The sequence below is a fragment of the Lacerta agilis genome, chromosome 3, assembly GCF_009819535.1.
Source record: "Lacerta agilis isolate rLacAgi1 chromosome 3, rLacAgi1.pri, whole genome shotgun sequence".
Lineage (NCBI taxonomy): Eukaryota > Metazoa > Chordata > Lepidosauria > Squamata > Lacertidae > Lacerta > Lacerta agilis.
The window spans coordinates 36,768,917-36,795,141 of NC_046314.1; positions in this window are offsets into that span (position 1 = coordinate 36,768,917).

Consider the following 26,225-nt stretch of genomic DNA (forward strand, 5'->3'; position numbering starts at 1 on the left):
AAAAGGAAGCAAGAGCAGCATTCAGAATTCTGATGTTGCTACCAGGAAAGGCTGAGAAGAGACGGCTGAGAGGTGATATGCTAGCTATCTTCAAATATATGAAGGGCTGTCACAAGGATGATGAAGTAAGTTTGTGCTGCTTCAGAGGGCAGGACCCATTCCAATGGATTCAAGTGGCAAGAAAAGAGATTCAGACTAACCATTAGGAAGAATTTTCTGCCAGTAAGAGCTGTTCAGCCATAGAATGGACTGCCTTGGAAGGTGGTGTATTCTCTTTCATTGGAGGTCTTTAAACAGAGAGGTTGCCTGACCAATCTGTCAGGGATTCTTTAGCTGTGATTCCCGCATTGCAGGGGCTTGGACTAGATTACCCCGGGTTCCCTTCCAATTCTACAATTCTATGCCTCTATGTAGGCATTGTTTCAGACTTAAATTTTAAGTGATGCTCCTTATTTCCCCCACCCACTAGTTAAACCTGGTCACATCTCTTGTAAGATTCTGTGGGCTGAGAATTATGTCTTCCTACCTTTTATCGGCATTGCCTATGAAAGATACACAAAGTAATGGAATGTATTTGAAAGCAGAACACATAGCATTAAAAATTCAGGGTAAAACTCAAAACTGACAGCAGTAAGATTATATAAGGAGTTAAATCAGCATTGAAATTGGCTTCAAGATTAGAAACATCAGAGGAAGAGCAAAAATGTGTATATAGAGAAAACACAATATTCTGTTCTTCCACGTGAGCTATTTGTTGCTAAGTGCACAACACTAGTGAACTGAATGGATAGATTTTGAGACTAGCAATTTCAGCTGCAATCACCATAGGGTATTTCTGGTGAGACATGGTTAGGGTTGTGCTAGAAGACTTCAACCTTTTAATAAAAAATAATAATAATGAAATAAAGATATGAAATTCCCACTGTGTTCAGTGAGACCTGGGCTGCAATCCTATGCACATTCACCTGACAGTAAGTTCCACTGAACTCTTTGGGACTTGCTTCTGACTAGATATGTCTTGGATTGCTATTCCTGCCCCCCCCCAACTCTGCCTAGGCTGTCAAACTAATAGCAGAATGGATATCTACGGTACTCAAAATCAAGTTCTGTTGAATACAATAGGGCTTGCTCCCAGGTAAGCGTGTATAGGATTACAGCCATAATTGATCAACTGGATGTGTATGTGGACAATTTGAATAATTTAGGGCAAGTTTTAATTGATGTGTCTGAAAGCTGCATTTTTAATATAGCTTTTGACACAGTTTCCAGTTCTGATGTGCAATGAGGAATGAATAAGAAAACACCGAAAATTGCTTTTCCTCCTAATAACAAGTGACACATCTTGTTTATTAAAAAGAACACTATTTCATACTTCCTTCATCATTTCAGAAAAAACACTTCTGTTGAGGCTTTGATAGAAGACAAATGTATTTAATTGATCAGTTGAATAGAAGATGTTTGTCCACCTTTTCTTTCTTTCTTTCTTTCTTTCTTTCTTTCTTTCTTTCTTTCTTTCTTTCTTTCTTTCTTTTTTACATCCCCACAGCAATGCTAGCCTCACTTGATAATGGCTGGATATTCTCATAATACTTAGATTGATACAAAAAGATCTGGAACTAATAAGCAATGGTAAATTGGTAAATCTGGTGGCAAGGAGAATGTGTAGTGACTGGGACAAGTAATTTATTAATATTTTTTGTTGTTGATTCAGTATAAAAGCTGTATGCAGTTGTGTTCTACTATGTTTAATGGCAGCAGAAGATAAGTACCAGGCAAGCAGCCAGCCGTGAACGGTTTGATTTCTTCCACCTTTTATATTTTTCCCATGAACTGCAAGAAGCACAGGATCATAGAATCATAGAATTGTAGAGTTGGAAGGGACCCTTAGGATCATTCAGTTCCAACTCCCTGCAATGCAGGAATATGAAGTGTTCTATACGGGCATAGAACCTGCAACCTTGGCATACTCTAACCAACTGAGCTATCCAGGCATAATAAATAATTGGATATAGAACCAGTCCAGGCGTAATAATAATAGGATGTAGAGCCACTCTTGTGCCAACTGGCAATGCAGACTTCCAGGCTGAGTCAACCTCTATGGACAACTTCTGGGCATCAGATATTTACAATATTGTATACCTTTCCATTTCTGAGGAGAGTTATGGTATCCAGCAGCTGGGTTCTGCCTCAGTAAGCCTATCTCCATCAGGCTGTGGGCAGAAAGTACCTTAAACCTTCTGTATTCAAAGAGTTAATTTCAGTAGGTAGGTGGGAAGCGAATGCTAAAGGGAAAAACAACATTTGTTCTGTCAAAAGGCCCAGCACAGAAAGAAAGTGCAACTGTTGTGGGCCTCTTGGTCTAGCCAGGGAGGAATCATTTAGCATATACAGAGATCAAAAGGGAAAGAATTCACAAGGTGGAGATATGATCAAAAGCATCGCAAAAGAATGATAATTGATTTTGAAACCACAGTTCTTGTTTCAAACTTGAAGCTGGTTTTGATTGTCACCTTTTGCAATGAACTTTGGCATGTAGAACTAGAAAGGTGCTTTGCTTGCAGGAAGCGAGGCAAATATTGTTTGTGATACATATATTATATACCACGGATAATCATCACGCTCTGCATTCTGTCTGAATAAACAAAAAGTATGTCCCAGATCTGCAGAAAAAATGTGTAGTGAGAAAGTCTTGGCCCACACACCCTTAAAGAAGACTCGAGAGACACAGCACTGGAAAGAAATGATTGTATTTATTAATATAACAAACAGAAGATCTGCAAGCCCTTCAGCAAAATTTAGGCAGGTGAAATTGGGATCAGTCTGGCAGGGACACATCCCTGTAATGTCCTGGGTATAGGCAAACTTGGCCCTCCAGATGTTTTGGGACTACAACTCCCATGATCCCTAGCTAACAGGACCAGTGGTCAAGGATGATGGGAATTGTAGTCCCAAAACATCTGGAGGGCCGAGTTTGCCTATGCCTGCTTAAAACAGCAGTCCTGGCTGGCTCCAAAACAAAGGAGAGCGAGAAAAAGAATCCATTTGTGCTAAGAGAGCTTTGGGTATGTGTATCTAACGTGCATCCCAGCCCCATGGTTCAGCATTCAGCAAAAAGCACACGCCATTCATAAAAAGAGCACCTGCCAAGCCATAGGCAATGGAAGGTATTGGCAGAGTGCCCTTAGCCCAATAATGCCTATCCTTGATATTCTAGACAGAAAAATCTGTGGTGCTAGAGGGAGGGAGCCGTGTGCTGGCATGCCAGGTTAGTTGCATTTGCACCCACATGTTTATTGGTCTTTGGTGAATGTATGGGACAGACCAGTGTTGTCAGGATGCTGGCAGCAGCTCCTGCCTGGTTGCCCAGGAAATTATAAAGACAAGGAAAAGTTTCTTACAGTCCTTTTTATTTTAATCTTTACAGAGAGAGGCTATAGAACCCAGCCTCTTGGATAATGGCGTTGTGCTGACTGAATCTCTCCCACTACCTCATTCATCACCACTTCCTCTATGGGTGCTGCTATGTGCCCTCTGTCTTTGAGCTCTTTGCTCTCCTACTTTTAAGGCTCACCGGGTTCTGGGAGATGGAGGGTCTGGAATGCTTTCTGATGACAATGTGTCAGCCAGGTGTTTCTCTGGCTCTCCCATGATTTCCCAACTTTTCCCCTCATCTGCCTCTGAGTTATGACCTCCCTCCAACTCCTGTTGCAATTATGAACTGTCTTCCTCCTCCCTGGAAGGGTCAGGATGGGGAGGTGGTCTCTCCCATTCCTCCTCTGCCCAGTCCCTGACAAGTGTATGTAAATGTGATGCACTGAATTTTTATTATGCTAATAATTTTGTCATTGTATGAGGCATGCATTGAATGAGGTTCTTATAAGCATGTTTTATATATAATGTAGAGTTTCTTTTCGGGCCGAACAGAAGATTAATGAAACAGACATTGGAATCCAGGTATCTCGTCGTCAGAGTTCCATTGGGACCACACCAGCACAAGTATACACACAGAGAGTTTCTCTCATGGACTTATTTCAGAAATATTTGGACAGCTTGGCTTTGAGATAATGAACTGAGGAAGTCATTATTATGGCATTGTATATATTGTTTAATATTTCATGTAACAAAAAGTGTTGAAATTCTGGACATTATTGTTAATGAGTTTTTGTAAACTATATTCAGAGTTGTTTAGTTTGTGGTTTATCTCTCTGTATTCCTTAGGAGTGAGTTACTGAGACAGGCCCTATTTTCCAGGGACACTCCTGGATTTACAGAAGCCAACCTGGTTTTTGATTTGATCCTGAAATGTCCCACTTTCCCTTAGGACATCCATCTTTCCATTGGAATTTTTTTGGGAGGGTATGGAGTTATGTGACCCCCCCAAGCCAAAGAGAAAAGTAACTGTACAACTTTTAGAAGACAACTGGAGGCAGCCCTGTATAGTGAAGGTTTTTTTAAAAATATTTTAATGTTTTATTATGTCTTTATATGTGTCACAAGCCACCCAGAGTGGGTGGGGGCAGCCCAGTCAGATGGGTGGGGTATAAATAATGAAATTGTTGTTGTTAAAGATGTCCCTATTTTCACCTGAGAAACGTTGAAGGGTATGCTGGGATAGCTCTTCCTCACACCTAAAAATGCAAGTCTCCTCCTAGAACTGCTATGCAGTACAGATCTTCATTTTGCTTACATAACCTGAGAAATTCATGCTGACTAGCTTCTGCCCAAATGAATCATGCAGGTTGGGATCACATTAACTGGAGAAATGTTTTTGTTTCTGTTTTACTTAGGAAATTTGTGCCGAGGTTCTAACTGTGACTGGAACAGATAGAAAGCATACATGGTAGAAGTACTTTATTATTATTATTATTATTATTATTATTATTATTATTATTATTATTATTTAAAATCCTGATTCTGAAAAGCCTTATGCATTTGACAGCCGTCTGAAAGTCTCAGCTCATATTAGCAACTTCACCTGAGGGAGCATGTGCATTTTGCTTCTGCCTGAATGATGGATGTGAATATGCTTAGCACCATGTTTGTGGTGCACCTCTAGAATACATCAGGGATCATGGGCAGTTTGTCAAGCTTCCTGTCTTGTACTTAACAGCATGGCTTCCTCTCTCACATACACATATACATTGTGTGTGTGTGTGTGCACTCATACATATACATGCACACATACATATCATATTGTGCCTCTGATTTATTTGCATTGCCTGAATGACATCAGTAGCAGCAGCCATACTGAACTGTAGTCTCTCCTCTGGGATAGGTGTGAAATCTTCTACAGTGTGCTGAAATAGGAACAGTTAGAAACAGCTGTTCTAGCAACCTGAAGCAGCTATAGCTCCGATCCATTATAGGAGAAAGAAAAATAATGGCAACATGAACTGCCTTGATACATCAGTTGCTTGTGCTTGTTGCTCACAGTACTCCATTCTATGGCATATTTTAATGTGTTTACTGCACATTACTGTTTGCTCCTTCACAGCATTTCTTAAAATAAACAATTGAAAGGAGAGCCTGCCACTTAGCGATAGCACACATCTCTCCATACAAAAGGTCTCAAGTAGAGTTGGGGGGCGGGCAGGGCAGGGTGCAACATGCCCTCAGTCCTGGAGAGCTGCCTCCAAGTAGGTACAGACACAACACTGAGCTGGATTGACTAATGGGTTGGACGCAAGTGTGGCCTTCTGCTGACAAAAGACTATTTGATCCAGCAGGGGTTTTCTGTAAGTGGAAAGCAGGGGGGCAGTTTTCAAGGATTCCCTTTTCCCTCTCCAGCCCCTGTGCCCACCCTGAAATCTGCTCCAGAGGGTTGAGGGGGATGGGAGATACTGTAGGGGGCTGCAGGAGAAATGGTGAGTTTGGGGGAATCCAGTGCTATTTTTTCTAGAAAAAGAGGTGCCGGAACTCACCATGAACACCTCTTTCATTCTCTTAGAATGGCAATGGCGCCCACCTGAGAGGTGTGGGAACTGAGTTCTAGAGTTCCAGCTTAAAAAAAAAAAAAAGTCCTAGAGAAATCACCTCTTCTCCCTTTCTGCTCCACTAGATAAAATAGCCTTCCATCAGTGGACTATAACCCAGTTGCCTGACTCTGCACAAGGCAGCTTCCTCTGTAAAGCAAGGGCTGGGAAACAGAAACCTTAATATCAGTTCCTGGGTTGTTTGATTTAAGTAGTGTGGAGGCTTATACTGTATGTCAGAATTGCAATATAAAGTTTCTAAGGGGTAGTAGCCTATCTGTTGGACTATTGACAATGAGAGGGCACCACAACCTGTCCTGTTCCTTGTTTCTATGTAGCTGTCAGGACCTTCTGAAAAACCAGCAGTGGGGAACCATTAAATAGGAGTTGCCGTTTCACAATGAAGAATCTTCTGGCCCTGGACTAACTCTACCCATCCAGACCAACCACAGAATCCTGTTCCAGCTGAGCTGCACTGTTCCCTGTATTGTTAGGCATTCTTCAGCCTCAACCTCTGGCTTGCTCTTTTATCCTGTCCTCAGGTTTGTACAGCTGGCAATTCAGGAACTTCCCCGACTTGCCAGACCACCAAAAAGGCAAATTTAAATTGGCCAATCAGAGTCCCCAGCTAGTGGGCAGTGCCTCAGTGGCTGGCTGAGTATTATCAGCTGCTGTGCCGGGCCAGCCAGCATTGCATAAAAGCCGGTCGTGCCTGATTCCCCCAGGGTGGTGCGGTGGACAATTGTCAACTACCCATACTCTGTTCCACGTCACAGCTGAGACCACCTTTGGGATACTTCAGGTGCCCCCAGCATTGTTCCCTTCCAGAGCTGTTCTCCACTTTGTAAAATGACTGTAGTCAGAAGTGAGGCAAAAGTAACCGTGTTATGCTTTTGCTTTTAAGCATATTTGATTTTCTTGCCTGAGTGTGCTAAAGGATAATGTGGAAGTAAAACCGAGGAGTGCAGAAAACATTACAAATAGGCTGTTTCTTCTTCATGCTGTGAGGTATTGATCTTGCTCTTTTGTTAGTAATTTCTATGACAACAGCTCATCAAGTCAGTCAAATGTAGAAAAATAATATTTTCACAGGAGATAGGTCCACACAAAGACAAGGCTGTGAAGTGCAGAAAACGCTTTCCTCCTTCTTAAATGGTCTGTTATTATTGTATATTGCTATTGCTAGCGGCGATATGCTGCTATGAGCACCCAGTGTTTTGTACTGAAAGTTCCCAGCATATTTCAAGCAAAGTGCACTTCTTTAAGACCAATTGCTTCAAAATAATTAAATTGACCTTTATCTTTCCATGGCTTGTTTTTTTTTTAAGTCAAATCCAGTAGAATTAAAATTGATCCTCTTGAATTAGTATGATTTTACACAGGAGTCTCCCCCAAAAAATACTGTAATCAAATCAAAGTTTACATTTTACTGTGTAATATCACAGATCCAGTACTTACCAACACCACGAAAACACTGATGCAAAGTGTGTGGATCTTCATGATTTTTGCACAGGACTAAAAGAAAATCCAAGAAAATCTGACCAAACTGCGGGAGGCAGTAGAAGACAGGAGTGCCTGGCATGCTCTGGTCCATAGGGTCACGAAGAATCAGAAACGACTAAATGACTAAACAACAAAAAGAAAACCTACCAACAAATCACAGAACATATATCTGGATACAAAGCTGACCTGTAGTTTGATAATTCTGTGATGGAGATCTCTTATAAAAATTATGGAGATCCATAAGAAACAGCGCGTCAGATCCATGTTTTTGCACCGTGGGAGCACTGGAAAGTACAAGATCTGCGATTTTTTTTATAGTTCAGTCAATGGAGGAATATGTGATCTGTGATTTGATAGTGGGATTACCAGGTTGGATTAATAATAAAAACATGCCATTTTGATCTGACTTGTGCATGTGCACATACTCTCCCTGCTTTCCTCCCTCTCCCTCTCCTTCCCCTCCTTCCCTCCCAACTTAAAATGCACCCCATATTCTTCCTCCTGTCTCCCTCTGGCTACTTTGTTTTTCTCCCCCTCCACCAAGGTCCCCCTTTCCCTCCTACTCATAGAGTTGAAAGAGGAAGTGGGGGGGGGGGCGGGACTGGACACAGCACTCTTCCACCTTCTCCCTTTTATGATGTATTTTGGGTTCTCACTTTGTATTTTTATCTTGTGCTCTTTGGATGAAGGACGGTATAAAAATTTCATAAATACTAATACTGCTACTAATAGCTCTGAGTGCTTTTTTCTGAGAAGGGGGGGAATGGTACCCACCCTTACCAGCTGTTGATGAAGGGGGCAGTGAGTGAAGTGGGAGCCTCAGAGGCTTCACGGGCACCATTGGAAGTCTAGAAGGAAGCCATTGTGCCCATGGGCACCATGTTGGAATCCCCAGTGGATTTCATCAAAGTAATATTCCTATGTTAAGACATTTGCTGTATGTAATCAAACTACCATGCTATCCCTCTTTATATTCTTCAACACGTATCAAAGGAAAACCATAAGCCCACTTTGTCATGGTTGGCAAACCATCAGTGATAAACTCACCATAGCCATTAAATTCCAGGTTATGACCCCACCAAAGGATTTTTGAAACATTAGCTGCAAAAATATTTGCATACTTGAATGATTTACCATGACCACAATATACAGCTTAGAAATTCAGAACATTTTGCTTAATATCACCAAAGTTATTGGATCCTGTTTTTATGCGGGGAAAACCAAGATGATACCAGTCAACTGGTGGGTACAGTCTGCAGGAATCCTCTGGTCCTGGGTACTAGTACTGGCACAAGCCTGGAACTGTACACAGTGTGTAGAAAAAGGTAGGTAGCTGTTAAAAAGATACAGCCATGTCTGATTAGAGTGTGAGAAGATGTGTTTGTAAACCTCTGACTCATACACTACCTTCAATAAATGTGTGCAACGGAGAGTGCTTTTCAGGCATGTGATAAATAATCATGCAAGAGAGGAAGAGCAATAGAGATGGACACCTCTGCCCCAAACACAGTTCTAATGATCTTTCCATGAGTTAGTGGATGATCTTTGGCAGCAAGAGCCCAAATACACTTTTCTCTGTCGTGATTTCCTCTTGACCTTAATGTGCGACTTGGTTTGTAAGCTGGATGATACTAGTGCTAACAATGCCTTGAATAGCATAAATAGAAATGTGTCAGGTGTTGAAGTGAAGTTGTAGACAGCAGTTTGCTATATGTCTGAAGAAGAAAAAACCGAGCATGCTGTGAGATTTGTGTATCGGAAAACGCCTCCTGAACAATGGTTTTCACTCTGTCGGAAGTGCCACAGGTTTTGATTTAATATTATAAAGGCAGAGCCAGAAGACTCTGCTGTCTGGATTATATCTCATCCCTGCTGCCTCCCCCTGGTGCTTTGCCTTTTAATACCGGTCTCTTTGTAGCTTTGCACAGAAGGATCTTCAGGGTTGCTCTCCTTCTGTTCAAATCATTGTAGCACGGCAAAACCAATCTTCTCCTTTTTATTTAAATTTTAATAGAGTTTTAACAATTTATAATATCAAACATTCTCCCCTCGCGCCCCCTCCCTTTTTAATACTTTGTTATTCAGATGCAAAGCTTAATTTGAAATGTAGTGCGATAACCCAGTGTGTGCAAACTCTTATCTTCTATCATGACAACAGCAGATTCCTGAAAACCTATCTGATCTTAAGGCTTGTGATTTAACGCTGGCTTTAAATGAAATGGTATTTCAGGCACCTGATGGCAAGAAGAAAAATAAAGCCGCTGTTTTTTTAAATAGAATGCTCCCCCCCTTCTGCTGCTGAGATATGCAAGTGTTTGCCTGTTATAAATCTCCTACATTAATGGGCTTGCTGTGGACCCCAGCAGCTATTTAAAATATTTGTAATTTTTGGTTTTTTAAATAGGAAAACTGAACCACTTCCTACTTCACCAGTAGTAGCCTGTGTGGTGGGGCAATGCTGCAGAGCCACATTCTTAACACAAACATTGCTACAGCTTCCCTGGGTGGGGATGGGGCAGTGTGGTCTCCATTCTGTGGCTGTAGAGGCACAGGTCGCATAGACACTTGTGCAGAGCACCAGGTTGACACCACTGCTGCATTTATGCAATCCCAATCTCCCCACCACCCTGTCCAACCCCTGCCTGCATAAGATCCACTAATGCTGGTGGTGGGAGGCTGGCTCCACAATACACAGATCACATCTTTACTCCATGTTCACTAATAGCAATAGGGTCAGTTCTTGTACGGTGATACACCTTCTGCATCCCTTCCTCCCCCCTTTTTAAAATTACACTTAATTTAAACGGACCCAAACAATGCTATTCCCTGCTTGACAAGGAAGGCAGTGAACATGAGTTCAGACTGAGCTGGTTAAGTACTGTAGTTCTTTCCCCTGATCACCACTCTCGAAAGCCAACAAAAGAACAATTAAAGGAATAAGATGTGGGCTGCACTCCCATTGATCCTTTTCTTCTGTCTTCCCTCACCTCCTTCTCCTTCTCCTTTTCCACTCTGAACTGCCTCGCCACTCATGCTCCCTTAAACTAACAATACATTTAAGGGCAAGATAAATAAATCCATTGTGGTTTTCTTTTCCACTAAAGAAATAAAGGGATGCAGGTGGTGCTGTGGTCTAAACCACCGAGCCTAGGGCTTGCTGATCAGAAGGTCAGCGGTTCGAATCCCTTTGACAGGGTGAGCTCCCGTTGCTCGGTCCCAGCTCCTGCCAACCTAGCAGTTCGAAAGCACACCAAAGTGCAAGTAGATAAATAGGTACCGCTCCGGCGGGAAGGTAAATGGCGTTTCCGTACACTGCTCTGGTTCGCCAGAAGCGGCTTAGTCATGCTGGCCACATGACCCGGAAGCTGTACGCCAGCTCCCTTGGCCAGTAAAGCGAGATGAGCTCCACAACCCCAGAGTCATCTGCGACTGGACCTAAAGGTCAGGGGTCCCTTTACCTTTACCTTTAAAGAAATAAATGTCCAGAGGTTTAAACTAAGTCCATCCTTGATGAAACCCATTTAACTAGATAGCAGTGAGTACCAATTGTTTGGCACCCCGTGCCAATGATAAAATTAAGCTACCATACTAGTAGACGATTTGGAAAAATATTTGGGGAATGGTAGTACACTATGTGGTACACTTTGAAAACTGCACGGATGTGACTGCCTTCCCGCCGATTTGAATGTTTATACTCAAACACTGAATTAACTCTTGCTTGAAAGTCGAATTCACCCACAGAGAGACACAATCTGCAGTTAACTCCATGAAATTGTTTGATAACATAATTTTTTCATTGAACTGTATTATTATGTGCAGTATAGTCCAGTTGCTCAGATGATTTCCTAAAAGTGATCTAGAGAAGAACTTGACATGCCTATGCTCTCAGTTTTTAAATGAACAGACAAGATTTAGTCTTTGTTTCCGTACATGCTACTCATCCCTCTTGTTCACTGCTAACCTCAGCTTACTTGCCGTTAATTCATGCTGTACATGAAAGAGCTACTGACAAGCTTTCAGAAAGTAGCTTAAATCTCTTTACCTAAGCAGATCCGCTGAATTTAAGTAAACATGCTCATAAATAGCTTTTCCTCTGTGCTGTCTTTGGAGAGGCTTCTTTCCATCAACTTTATCTGTGTGGATGCAGTCTGATGAGTATTAAAAAAAGATATTTATAACTTTGTCAGTCACAGCAGTATTAATATTGAAATCTCAAGAGGCAAAAGAAAATCCATGAAGATAGTAGGGTCTGGGAAAATGGTGCATGTGTCCATCAAGCTCACGCTGGAATGAAAGCCATGATAATGACATGCTTCATCGATTAAGACATGTGCACAGTTTCATCCAGACATAAATGAATTGGGGGGGGGGGGAACTGTGTGCTAAAAAAGAAGCAAAGCCTATTTTTTGCATAATGGCTGGCTGTATAGCCAAGTTGCCACCCAACCTATAATCTGAAATTTAAATGTCGTTATGTGTGCTATTTGTAAGCCTTCAAGGACCCTCTGTAATTCCATGATGGTGAGGGTGAATCAAATGTGAACATATTTACCACTCTAATGAAAACCCCCACCCCCCAAATGGCTTCTTTTCTCCACCATCTCTGTTATTCAGAGAGAAAGATAGAATGGGTTTGGCACAGAATTTGGCATAAAATTAGAAAGAAAGGCCTGGAGTGGGACATTAATAATAAAAATGCTTGCATCAAGGAGTGGGTGGCATGGATGGTACTTTCAGAAGAGCACTGAATGATGTGGGACTAAACTACCCAGAATTTATTAGTAGTCGATTGCAGCCTAGAAACGAAATCAGAGTACTAGTAGGCCCTGCTCCAACTTAAGAAGGCCTCTTGGTTACACCGGAGCCCTGAACAAAGGGATGGGAAATCTGTGGACGTTCCAGATGTTGTTGGACTACAAATCCCAACATCCCTAAATACTGGCCATGCTTGCTGTGACTGATAAGGAGTTGGAGTCATAAGCATAGAAGGAGAGCTATGCTGACTCAGACTAAGGACCCATCTAGTCCAGCATCCTGTTCTCGCAGTGACCAAACGGATGCTTATGTGAAACCATCAAGCAGGACCTAAGTGCATCAGTGGCCTCCTCACTTGTGATTCTTAGCTGCTGGAGGTAGAACATAGTCACTGTGGCTAGGAGCCATTGATGCTCTTATACTCCATGAGCCCAATAACATTTGGAGGTCCTCTTGGACACACTTGGGCAATGTGTCATGGACACTGCAGTAGAATGAGAGTGTGTCAGGAAGCAGTTGATAAAACTTCAGGATCTTTTTGCCTTTAATACCCTGAAGCACTTGGTTCTTGGGCACACTTGGTAACTCACACATTATATATATGATAGGAGAAAGTACTTTGAGATGGTTTCCCAACTGTGCATTTGAAAAATAAGCTTTTTCAAACTGGCGAAACATTAGAAACATTAGTAACCAGACTTTATTGTTCATGGTAGGGTGAGGAACCTCAAGCCTGGGGACCAAATGTGGCCCTTCAGTCTTCTCTGTCTGGCCCTCGGGACTGTCCCCGGCCCACAACCTTCTTGAGCTGCACCCCTCGTCAGCCCTCCTTTGCACCTTCCTTGAGTGTTTGTGCCTGGTTGGAATGTGTCCTTTACCTCTGACGATGCTTAGTGAATGAGAGGATGCTTGCATGAAAGGATGGAGAGGAATGTGTGAGTTTGAAGAATCTAGCCTGCTGTACAAATCAAAACACTTACATTTGTTGCTCTCCCCACATTTTCTCTACCTCTGCCTATCAATGGTATGGTTAGGGCAGCCTAGTTGGAGAGGCGGGGTACAAATACAACAACAACAACATTTATTTATTTATTTATTTATTTAGGGCCCGCAGAAGGCTCCTCTGAAGGGAAGGTATCCCTCAGGCTGAAAAAGGTTCCCTACTCTTGGTGTATGGTAGCGCCACACTACTACACAAACACTAGGGATGCGGGTGGCGCTGTGGTCTAAACCACTGAGCCTTTTGGGCTTGCTGATCAGAAGGTCGACAGTTTGAATCCGCGCCACTGGGTGAGCTCCCGTTGCTGTGTCCCAGCTCCTGCCAACCTAGCAGTTCGAAAGCATGCCAGTGCAAGTAGATAAATAGGTACTGCTGTGGCGGGAAGGTAAATGGTGTTTCTGTGTGCTCTGGCTGCCATCACGGTGTTCCGTTGTGCCAGAAGTGGTTTTGTCATGCTGGCCACATGACCCAAAAAGCTGTCTGTGGGCAAACATCAGCTCCCTTGGCCTGAAAACAAGATGAGCGCTGCAAACCCATAGTGATGAAATGTGTCCGCTTTTCTGTCTCATGTGAACCACTTGCTCTTGCTGGAATTTTCACATGGCAATCTTTCTTCATATGTCCAAACTTGTTACACCGAAAAATTTCTTCGCCAACATGGCATGATCCGTGCAGCATTCTTTGATCCCATCTCCTCCTGAGAATCTGGGTCTCTGGCTGGCAGTGCTACTGGAACTCCCCCGGTCGGTCTTCTCACTCAGCTTTTCCACACACTTTTCAGATTCCTCCTGTAGACGGGATGTTACATACGCCATCAATAAATCTTCTTGCCTCATGCTTTCAAGAGAAGCTATCACAATATTAAAACTTGGTGGGAGACTGGATAGCAGGATATAAACTTGATCCAGGTCTGGAAAACTTTTACCTCTCCTTTGCAACTGGAGGAATAACATGCGCAAAGTCTGGAGGTGTGTGGTTAAACATCCACCTTCAGGTAGCACAGTTCTGTACAGCCTCCTAGTTAGTCCAATTATTGAACCAGTGGTGTCAGACAGGTGTATCTGACGTAGACGATCCCAATATTGTTTGGCAGAGTCCAAATCTGCAATATGCAGAACCTGTGGTTCCTCTAGAGCCAACAAAATTTGCGCTCTGGCTCTATCATCTTCATCATGTTCTCTCTCAGAGGGTTGTGGATTCAAACCATCTTTTACACAGTGCCAAAGTTTATTGCGTTTTAAAACTAATTCAAGCTTGAGAGCCCAAGTCAAATAGTTTTTATCATTCAGACGTTCCATGTGGGCAGTGTTGCCAAGATTAATAAGCTGCGCAGGTTGCTGAGTGGACATGGCTTCTGCTACTTGCTGCACCAGGTCTGTTTCTTCAGTAAGCAGCCTCACCACTGGACTTTCAGTCCCCTCGAGGTCCTCACCGACAGCACTCTGATTCTCTAGCTTTATCAATTCACCATTCATAAAACGCTGGGCCCATAACTTGATGCACAGTGGGAATTATTTAAGCAGAGTTTTCATTGAAACAAATAAAAAACTTTTATTAAGCTTAAAATAAACTTCTTCTTAAAAATAGATCACATATAGAATACAGGCTCTTCTCTATACAGGCACACACTCTGAGAGAAACTAGTCACCACAGTCAAGGTAAGTAACTCACACAGCACTGAAAGACAGTTACAAACTAGAATGGCAGTTATGGCAGTTAGACTCCAACAGCTGTTCCTGCTCTCATGCGTCTTTGTCACATGACAGTCCAGTGGTCCTTTACCTTTTACCTTTACCTTACACAAACACCATCTGGATCCATCTCAGAAACACCAAATTGGGCAGAACATTTGGCAGACATTATAATTTTGTATAGTGAAGGATAGGCATGCCTGGCGTGCTCTGGTCCATGGGGTCACGAAGAGTCGGACACGACTGAACGACTGAACAACAACAAATAATTTTGTATAGATGCCCATTTTGAGAATGGAAGCTTAGCCAGTTTAGAAAAAAAAACCAGTAGACCAGACTTAGTTTAGAAATTATACACGGAAGGCATGCAATGTGAGTAGCGAATTATAGCTTTGATGAGCGAAATGTGTGGAAATCAAGGGCAAGGGCATATCCTCAGCACTTCTGCATGCTAATAATTTTACGGCTCTCCACTAGTAACGCAGTACTCAGTTTTTTGAAAGCATGGCTGTACTTAATCCCATTATTCTCCTGCAAACAGCTGAAACCTCTTCTGCTCCACAAGCTGTATTTTAAGTTGTTAACATAAAACAGAGGATAATGTTGCCTCAGCAAAAAATAAAAAAATAAAAAGAAGCAATTGAATGGATCAGAAAACTATATTGTATTGGAATGATCTTGAAACAGAATAGCATGCCTGGTGCTCCTAGCTTTCTTGTAGATATTTGAATAGCTTCTTTTCACAGTGGAACAATCAAGTGTAAATGCAACTGACCTTGTTTTCTTGGCTACTAGTCAATATAATAAAACATACTGTGCTGTTGTGGACAGCTTCTAGTCAACTCAGATGAATTATTGAGTTTTGAATGGTGTTTTGTTGTTGTTGTTAAATTGCAAACAGTTTCACACAGTCACAAAAACTGTGTGAGTAAACACTTTGATCTGGAACTCTGTAGGACAAAGCATCATCTTGATTAGGAGTGTTTTGTGGTTTTCTTTATGTACCTTTCTGGACCCTTCAATTCCAAATAAAATAAATTCCCATCAACCGTAGGGTTGGTCAGGGAGGCTGTTGTTTTTCCTGTCTTTATTTTGCAGTAGATGCCCAATGTAGATGACACTGAGTCATGATGCCATGCCATTCTTTGGGGCACTGTTGTTTCTCCACAACACAGACATTCCTATTGGGTTCTGCTGGAAAATGAAGAGCAGGGTTGCATAAACACTGTGCATTTTAAAAAACAATCCTAGAAACATAAGCTTACCCCTCACAGAGCTACAATTCCCAGCACCCATAACAAACTACAGCTCCCAGGATTTTTTGAGTGGGGAAAGGAATGCACTTCAAATATGCTCTAAATTTATGTAGCTTAATCCACAACCAGGCTGTCTGAACAGCCCCAATGGTGATCATATTGGCAGCAAATGATTCTTTGGGTCAAGAGGGAGATGGATGGGAGAAAGAAACTTAACATCTGTTGCCTCATCAGTAAGGAACCCCCCCAAGAAGTTTATTATAATTTTGGTAAGCCCCTGAAGACCATTCTTCTCTTTGGAGGGTGATTTCACCCATTACAGCCCCCCCCCGACAAATACTTTGGACCAGCACAAATAGTTGCTAGATTCTAGAAATGTAGGATGGGTGTAACTTGGGCTGTTTTTAAGGAGTTTTATAAGTCTTTGATGCTAACTTGATTTTTGTATGTTCTTATATTTTTGTTTTGCTATGTTGTTATGGAATTGCTTTTGTAGTGTTTGTTTGAAAGGCATCCCTGTTTCTTTGATGTAAGCCACTTTGAACATGATTTTTCTTTGTGCGTGGAAAAGTGGCGTACAAATAAAATGAATGAATGAATGAACTGTTGATAAACCCAGCCCTTTTCTTTGGATTTGTAGGTTTTGGCAGGATATGTGGCCATAATAACAAAAGGCTGTTGCAGGCCGCTTGCTACCCTTACACCGAATGTTTAGCGATGCCTCTTTTATGCAGGATGTTACAGAGCTTTCTGTTGTCGTGAGTATTTTAACAGGGGGCATTCGTCCTCAATAATACGGCACATTTCCACAGACAGCGTGGAAAAATGTATAAATGAGTGTTTTTAAAGATACAAAGTGGCCCTTCATCTGGGTGGTCACGAGTTGCCTAGCAACCAATTGGCTTCCCTTTCAATGTAAGACTTCAGAAGCTTTCTGACATCAAATTACCATTCCGATAATGCCTGCATGAGTCTCCCTCACACAGTTGTATAGCAGGCTGAAATGTAAGACATGCAGCCGTCATGCTAATAGGAAAGCATTTTTGTCCTCCTCTCCTCAGCGGAATGAAGCCAAAGTCTTGTGGCATACTTTCAAAGTGAAGCTCTCAGTATATTTGCAGCTTCAATTGTATTGTTTCACTCTTCAGAAGTTTCTGCAGACTTCAAACTTTTCAACTTTCAGAATCACCTCTGATGTTACTTTACCTCAGGGGTCACCAACCTGTTTCGAGCCCACAGGCAGATTTGCAGATCAGAGAAACTACCATGATCACCACATTCACACACCACGACCAACCTATGCTATGGGCTGAAACAGAAAGCTTCTGTCAGGCTTAATTTCAGCAAGGGGTGGGGTGGGGTAGATGCACTGTGGATGGCAGGGAAGGTACATTGATAATGCCTTTTGCTTGTTTGAATGGAGAACAGAGAGGAATCAACCACTGTGCATGGATACATGCCTACTGTATAAAGGTAAAATTTACATTGGTTTCTCCACCCTCTTTTGCCTCTCTTCCCCCTTACCAGCGGCCTTCACACAGTTTCCCAGAAGAGAATGTGGCCCTCAAGTTGAAAATGGCTCATACCTTTGAAGTCTTACAGAAGGGCAGGGTATTAAGAATGGTCGTTGTCCCCCGCCGCTTTTTCTAAAAAGCGGCTATCTCTGCAAATTGATTAACATGGAGTAGAGATAATGTGCATCGCCTTCTCTAACCTTAGTGCAACCCATTTGCCTAACACCATTAAATTTAATTTTGAGAACTTCACCCTTGATCCAGAATCGCATCCTCCTCTGAGGTTCAATTTGGGTTAACTGCTGTAAATTAAATAATGGAAATCCCATCCACAGAGAAGTCTTCTGATACAAGTTGCATTGAAGTCAATGGGATCTGCACCATCAAAATGGCCAGACTGTGAGGCTGACAGCTTAATTAACTTTGGTAGTGAACTCCATAGAAACAAGGTCCTGATAGGCTTAACCTCTATTACTCTTCTCCAACTGTCTTCTGTACTTGGGAAGCAATTCTAAGGAATGTGTACCATCTAATCTGTGCCATCATTGTTGGTGCGTGGACAAATGCCATTAGGAATGACAAAACTATCAAGCCTTCCATTGTTCCTTCCGTTTTAAGTCTAAACAATTGCTTGCAGCAGCTGAGAGCAACTAAAAAAGTAAGGACAAAATGCCCTCACCCAACATTTCACAGAAAGGCTTTGCTGAGGGAAAAAGTTGTTCTTGCTTTCCAAGTTATAATTAGGTCTGCTAGATTAGTCACCCTGTTAACATTTATATATATAAATATATATATACATAGTCACTCTGGTTCTGTGAACAAAGAGTGACTATACAGAAGTTCTGTCATACTGCAAGTTCTTCCATATGTGGCTGTGTGGAACAGGAGTTGCATGACAGTTCTGTTATTTCCTCCTCCCTCACTGTATTCTTATCTCTGTTTATCAGTAGAGAAGTATTGGTTTTGGTCTGGGGACCAGATATTCCCACTTCAGTTTTGAGCTGGAACAGGCAATTACTTACGTTGGTGAGATGGGAACAAGAAACCCATTACAGTTGTACCTTGGTTTTCGAACAGCTTAGTTCTTGAATGTTTTGGCTCCTGAACACTGCAAACCTGGAAGTGACTGTTCCGGTTTTCAGGGGGAGAGGAAGGGGTGTGTGGTGGAGGCGGGCCTCCCCAGGTGTCACCACTGGGGGGTGTGACAAAATGCCAGGCAGCACTCACCGTGGAGCCTGCAGCGTGCCCAAGCCACACGTCTCTCCTGGGAGTGACGTGGTGGCTTGAGTGCCCGCAGGCTCCACACTGCCAAACAGTCTGCCCGCCACCTCCCCCTCAGCTGTAGGGTGGCTGAGTGAGAGGAGGCAGGCAGACTCCTCAGAGGCCCCGTGGAGCATCCTGCCCTGGCTTGCCCTGCTCCACACAGGTGGCTGGCTCCGCCCCCGCAGGCACAGGACTTGTGCACCGCCCCGACTTCCGGCGGCTGGCGCAATCATGGATGGTCGTGGGTTGCTTCGGCTGCGAGGCACCCAGTTCATCCCGGGGGTTAGGAGCTCCGCTACCGCATAGCGGGCTCCAGTTGGGGCACGGGAAGAGCGTCCCGTGCCCTGGGCTCCCCGGCTGTGCCCATTGCGCTCCGAACCCTTCCCCCGCACCCCCTGTAAAGGGGGAGTGGGGGTGAAGGGACCACGGAGCCGGGCCTTAGGGGAAATGCCCCAACCGGGATGTTTACATGCGGCGGCAAAGTCCGTGATGAGCGTCTCTGTTCTACCTATCATTAAGGAGTTGCTAAGAAACCAGAAGCTGTGAGTAATTGACTGACTCTTTGTATTCCGGGAAAGCTCTGGGATTAAGAGAAGAAAGGCAGCCCGCCTCTCTCCCTTCGGGTGGTGAAAGAAATTAACTCTTTAAGTGACTGCTGCTACAACAATCAATTGAAAGTACTTGGAATTTGAAAGCTGAGTCTGTTGAGATCTCCTTTTGGGGGTTAACTGAGGAAAAAATATCTCCATCTGAAGTTTTGGTCTTTATACTCCGGCATTGGAAGAAATGGCGACGTTTCGGACTTGCGTAGGAAAAAATTCAGACAAAGGAAGGAAAAGACAGGAAATGCAATCTGATACCCACCTCCCCCCGAAGATGCTGGACTTTGCATTTATGCTGGCACTGAAGGACTGGGAGGAGGAGGAAAAGCTTACTGTCTTTCAACTGGAACTGCTTGATCGAAAACTAAGAGCCTTGAGTGCGATTATAAATGGAAAGAATTTGTTTTCCACAGAGGAGGCTTTTCGAAAGTTTTATTCAATGGAAACAGACTTTTGCAAAGAGTTGGAAGATGTGCTGCAAGGATGGTTTGAGATGGCTGAGCAAATCCGTCTGGAACAGGGGCCGAGTTCAGGGGGTGGCAGTAACCCTGGAACGGAAAGATTTTTAATATCCAGACTTCGAGGTGGCAGCTCGGGGTCGAGGGACATAGAATTAAGATTTCTACAAGAAGAAGAAGTATGGTACAAAGACACGGAGAAACTCAGATTGGAGAGGGCGAACATCTTGGAGCTCGATGCAGGGTTTGTTGTGGTTGCAATCAGGATCTGTGGACACTCAGAAGAATACAATAGGAGATCCGGTTCTGGTGAAAGACAGGAGAAGATAATGGACAAAAGGGGAGTGGGCTGAATCAATTAAAGTATAACATAGATGGTCTGCCATGGTTTCCGAAATCGGAGTGTGAAGTCTGTTAATTATAAGTTTATTTTAAATAAGTAAGGAGATATTGAATCTAAGTTAAAAGCAGCATGATAAATGATAGAAGAAATAAGTCTAGCTGTAAGAATATTTGGTTAAGTTTTAGGTTATAATGCAAAGATTAAGATAAAGGTGTTTTTTCCTTTTTTTTTTTAAGTAATGCTAAATTTTTATAGAGAAAAGTTGTTAAGGAAATAGTGTATTGTTTTAAAACCGAAGGTGTACAGGCGGGGGAAGTCAAACGTCAAGATTTGGAACTAGAATTTTTTTTTTAGTAAGGTATACAGATAAGAAGAAGAATCCTGACATTATGTGTATTTGTATTTGTTTTGATATTTGTAGGTGTGGGGGTTGGGTTTGTGTTATTTTGTGAAAATGTCAATAAATTCTGTTTAAAAAAAAAAAGGACTTGTGCACCGCCCCAAGTGAACAATTGGCTTGCTCTGCCACTGCTGGTTTGCAAACTATTTTGGGAAGCTGAATGTCCGACAGGGCTTCTGTGGCTTCCGATGGGCTGCAAGAGCTTCCTGCAGCCAATCAGAAGGCGTGCTTTGGTTTCCAAACATTTTGGAAGTTGAAAGTAATTCTGGAACAGAGTCCGTTTGACTTCGAAGGTATGACTGTATATTTTATTTTCAAATCAGCTACCTACATCACCTCTCTGAGGCGCAATTTCCTCATCTTTTTGAGTATTTAAAGCAGGGGTAGGGGATCTTCTTAAAAAAAAAAAACCAATTTAAAGGCCTCATTCTCTTGCGGGCAGCCTTCCATGACTACATGCATCTTGTATGTTATTTTCAGTAATTTATGTACATATTATATGCGGGATGAGCGTGGCACCCCATAGTCACCTTTGATTGGACTCAAAACTCTCTAGGGGTCATTTACCTTTACCTTACCTAGTATATACATTTTTGTACATCTTAGCTGGAGAACTGCATTGCAAAATACGGAGTAACAATGCCATCCCATGAATTCTCAGTCAAAAAAATATGTCTCAGTGATTAAATGGGACTTAACTCCCTAAGTAAGTGTTCAGAGGATTTGAAGCTAAGTCTGGACCTCTTCAGCTGTTCAGAATTTGTATCGGGGAGAGGCATAGGTCCAGGCAATTTGATCCTGCCCTCTATACCCTTCCCTTCCCACACTGAACAGGCTTACAATCCTCCCCACAATTTTGAACCCATTGTGTGCTGAGCCCATTGTCTCCATTCTGTAGGCATTTTAGACACTCCTTTTACATAAAATAGACATCTGTCACTGCTTTTCAAAGCCCTCACTATTAAAGCACACAATAACTGTTCAGAAGGTGTACCAAACAAATTCCTCCCCAATTCCTAGCCCTAGTTTCTATACCTTTAACAGGGCACCTGAGGCTTATGACTATCAGCTACAATTTCAGTATTTCATTAAACCTTACACAATTTCAATATTTCATGAAATACCTTCAAGGGCTTATATTAGACTCTTGAGGACCTCAAAGTACTGTGTGAAACATAGCATGGCAGCCACACAGTAAAGTAACCAATATGTAGAAACTGTTCTCCTCTCACTATTCGATCTTCACATTGTGCGCCGTGAGGCAATTTTTCATTTCTGTGACTAAGTACACATGAAAGGAATGCAAAGGTTGTATCCTGTTTGCGTGGCAATTCTGGGAAATGTCTGCTGTTTCACCAGCTTAGCTTTACAACTCAGATAATCAAGCTGACCCTGTATAGATGTCTTCTCCACTGTTGCCATCACTGGCCATTCAACCTTGAATGGACTCTTCCTGCCCCATACGCATCAGTCAATGTATATTCAAGGTATAGCTTTATCTTCTTTACTTGCCTGCCAAGAACTGTTTTTCACTCTGATTACAATTCCTACTCCAGCTCCCCAGAGAGTTAAGATATGTCAATAGTGCCAGCCCAAGATGTTTTGTGCAATCTGCATTAGGACCAGACTAAAAAGTCTTGCTGAACCATTTAGACACCAATTCCGACCTTCATTTGCACCCAGTGCCCCATCTCACGGTGCCTGCTAAACTGTACTGTGCTTCATTGCAGATGGTGACAACAACAAAACAACAACAACATTGCTTTCCCCAGCCTTTCACCTTGCGGCCCCAGGGCAAGTTACAACAATGTTAAAAATATAGTATTGAAAATGGTTAAAATACATAGTAGTAAAAAGAATAGGGTGGGTCATAAAATATATATCTCAGGTTTTAAAGAGGTTCGCCTTCAGAAAACAGTGGAATCTATATAATGAAAGTCTCATGTGCACCTCTGTGGAAAGTGAACCCCACAACTCAGAGGCTGCCAAAGAAAATGCCCTCTCTGGGGCCACCACCCCCTGAACTTCTGAGGGTGGTAGAATTGCCAAGAGGCTCTCCTCTGCTAACACCCAAGAGGGTCTGTAGGAAAGGAGGTAGTCTTTTGGATATTTGTGACCTAAGTCATTTAGGGCTTTAAAGACTAATGTGAGCACATTGAATTGGGGCCGGAAACAAACTAGCAACCAATACAGCTATTCTAAAACACAAAATATGCAAGTTCTAAAGGGAACCACAGTAATCAGGTGGCAACAGGGGACTTATTCTCATTTCTGTGAGTTTATCACCTGGAAAATAGTAGTATAGCTCTGACAGATCAAAATGCGGCCATCAGCGCCCCCAAGCACTGGCCAGTCATCTTATTAGAAGTTTAATATTATATTAGAAGCTCAGCCTGGAACAAGCACTATTTATGTAAGCATCCTTTCCCAGAAAACATTTAATACAATATTAAACTGGCTGGGGAAAGCGGAACAGATTATTTCCAAGGTTTTTGCATGTGGGAGTTAGGGCAGGAAGAAAAAAAAAAAACTCACGCTGTGGGCCTTTTGGTCATCCATGTACTCCAGACATTTTATTATTTGTTTAGTATCTTGTTCGGTTTTGAATAACTAGCAGAAACTATTAATTAACTGAAGCTGACTGGCTCTGCTTGTGATCACCATTGTAGGGAGCAAATTGACTAAATTAATAAGACCGGGAGAAGGGAGTCAGCAAAAAAATTTGAAGCCTATGTCAAATTCTCTCTCTCTCTCTCTCTCTCTCTCTCTCTCTCTCTCTCTCTCTCTCTCTCTCTCTCTTATAATATAGAAAAGGTTAGCACAGGAGGTGGTCTGCTCATTTCTGTTACTGTCCCAAGGCTGAATAAAGATTTGAACCCAGGTGACCTAGTTTAAGGCTAACAATCAGCTCACTGCATCAGCTTTCCCCAAAACTGGTGCACTCCAGATGTTTTGCTCCTACAACTCCTATCACTGCAGCCAGGATGGCCAATGGTCTGGGATGATGGAAGCTGCAACAACAGCCAGTTTGCAGAAGACTACACTGCACCATAACTGCATGCATGATTCTGGTTTGGAGGATTGGAGATGAGTCCTCTTTTTCTCAGAGTGAGGTCTCCAAACCCAGATTACAGACCACCAGTCCTGGTTTGCAGGGCTTGTAGTCAGTTTGTAGAATGGTAGAGTTCGAAGGGAACCCAAGAGTCATCTAGTCCAACTAAAGAATCTAAACTAAAGCATCCATGACAGAATGGATGTAATGCAATCTGCATGGTCCCTGGACGGTCCCTGTGGGAACTAAAGGTAAGAATCCCATCTGTTTCCTCACCCACTTTTGCACATGGCCTTTGGGCTGAGAATGGTTCCCCACCTTTGCTGTGTCATTTTATGATTTTCTGTTTTATGAATTGCCTGCTTCACACAAGTCTCAAGGCAACTGACATGAAATCAACTAAATGTAGCTTTAGAAACAGCACAAAACATGACAACTAAAGAGAGGCTTTAAAAACAATGCAGAATAAACACCCAAGGCAGGGACCTTTTCATTCAGCAGAAAAGTCTTGTCAAAACGAAAAGTCTTCAACTGCATCCACAAAGTACAAATAGCAGGTGCCAGTCATATCTCAACAGAGATGTTCTGCAGAATGGGGCATAGCTGTCAACTTTTCCCTTTTCTTGCGAGGAATCCTATTCGGAATAAGGGAATTTCCCTTTAAAAAAGGGAAAAGTTGACAGCTATGGAATGGGGGCAGGCACATTGAAAGCACCGCTTTGAGTTACTGCGGAGCAGGCATCTGATATTTTAGGAACTTCAAAGAGATGCAGGATGTAAGTATCCTGACTGGTCCCACTTTACACACTGAGATAAGGGTGAAAATGGGCACATACAGTGGTGCACACATACTGTAGCTCCTGTACGTGACTGGAAACCCTGTTCGCCCAGCGTTCCCGATCACAGGGAAGGATCTACATATCTGCCACACGTAGAAGAAGTCCAAATGTCACCTTCATAACCACATCTAAAGGCCAAGTCCATCCAGCAAGATCGTGCTTCCTCCCATGTGTAGAGTGGACATGTCAAGCATTCAAGGGCAGAGAGCTATTATTTCTGGCTTGTATTAAATCATAGAGATGTGGCTTATGGTGCTATTCTCTACTATTTACTGGTAATGTAGCTCTCTAACACCTAGCTAGTTTTAACTTTTGCTCGCATCTGCTGCAGTACTGGGTCATATGTGTAACCCCAGCTGGAGTTAACAGCTTAATTGCTATAACCTCACTGCCATTTCAGAGTTCAAGTATAGTACCTGCTGAAATGAAAACACTCTCACTTTGTATTATATTTTCAATCTCTCATACTAGAATTCATCCTCCTACCTGGTTAAAGTGAATTACTACTATAATAAAGTAATCATAATTCCTTTCCAATTTGCACAGAGAATTTTTTTATCATAGTATTGTGCTCCTGCAAAGTATTCATACTACTAGGTAATTTGCATTGTATTTGATCGTCTAATGCAGACTTCCATAACAGCCACTTCAGTTTAGTGATTTATTGATAAATCACTCCTGTAGTCTTGTTCTGATTCTCCTGTTAAATGAAATTAGACTGGGACTTGTTCCTACATTATCACGGGGCATAGCTTCCTAAATAAGAAAGAGTTATTGCACAACTTCGAAAACACTTAGCTTAGACTTACTATGTCCTAGGCTGAAAAAGTTCAAAGGTCACAGACAGATTTTAAGAGCTCTTCTGTAAGCTCTGTGTCTTAACTTGACATCGGGATAATGAAGAGGGAATTCTGCATTGATCTAATTGCAACAGGACTAAGGTCATATCCTCACCATACATTTAAAGCACATGACTTCCACCCAAGGATCCTGGGGACTGTTGTTTCACCCTTGCAGAGCTACCATCCCAAGCACCCTTAACAAACTACAGTTCCCAGGATCCTTTGAGGAACACAATGTGCTTTAAATGTATGGTGAGGGAGTGAGCGAAGGTAAAGAGACAACTCCTAAGAGGAATGTGGCCGACGGTCATGTTGGTAGAATATGAGACTCTTAGTCTCAGAGTTGTGGGTTCAAGCCCTATGCTGGGCAAAAGATTATTGCACTGTAGGGAATTGGGCTAGATGGCCCTCACGGTCCCTTCCAACCTATGATTCTATGATTACCTGGTTGCAATACACACAATAACACCATAAGGCAAGCCAAGATTGTGATTTCTCCTGAGACTGAGATAGAGAGCTTGCTTGGGAGACAGGCACTACCCTGTACGGAACACAGATCTTTGCCACATTTATTTATTCATTCAATATATATTCCACCCTTCCTCCCAAAGGAGACCAAGGTGGCAGTGGAAACACTGTCAAGATTTATATGGAAAAATTAACTACACCAAATATTTTTTGTACATTTTCTTATTGGACACAAAGGAACCATGATAGAAACAGCGGTTTCTTGTG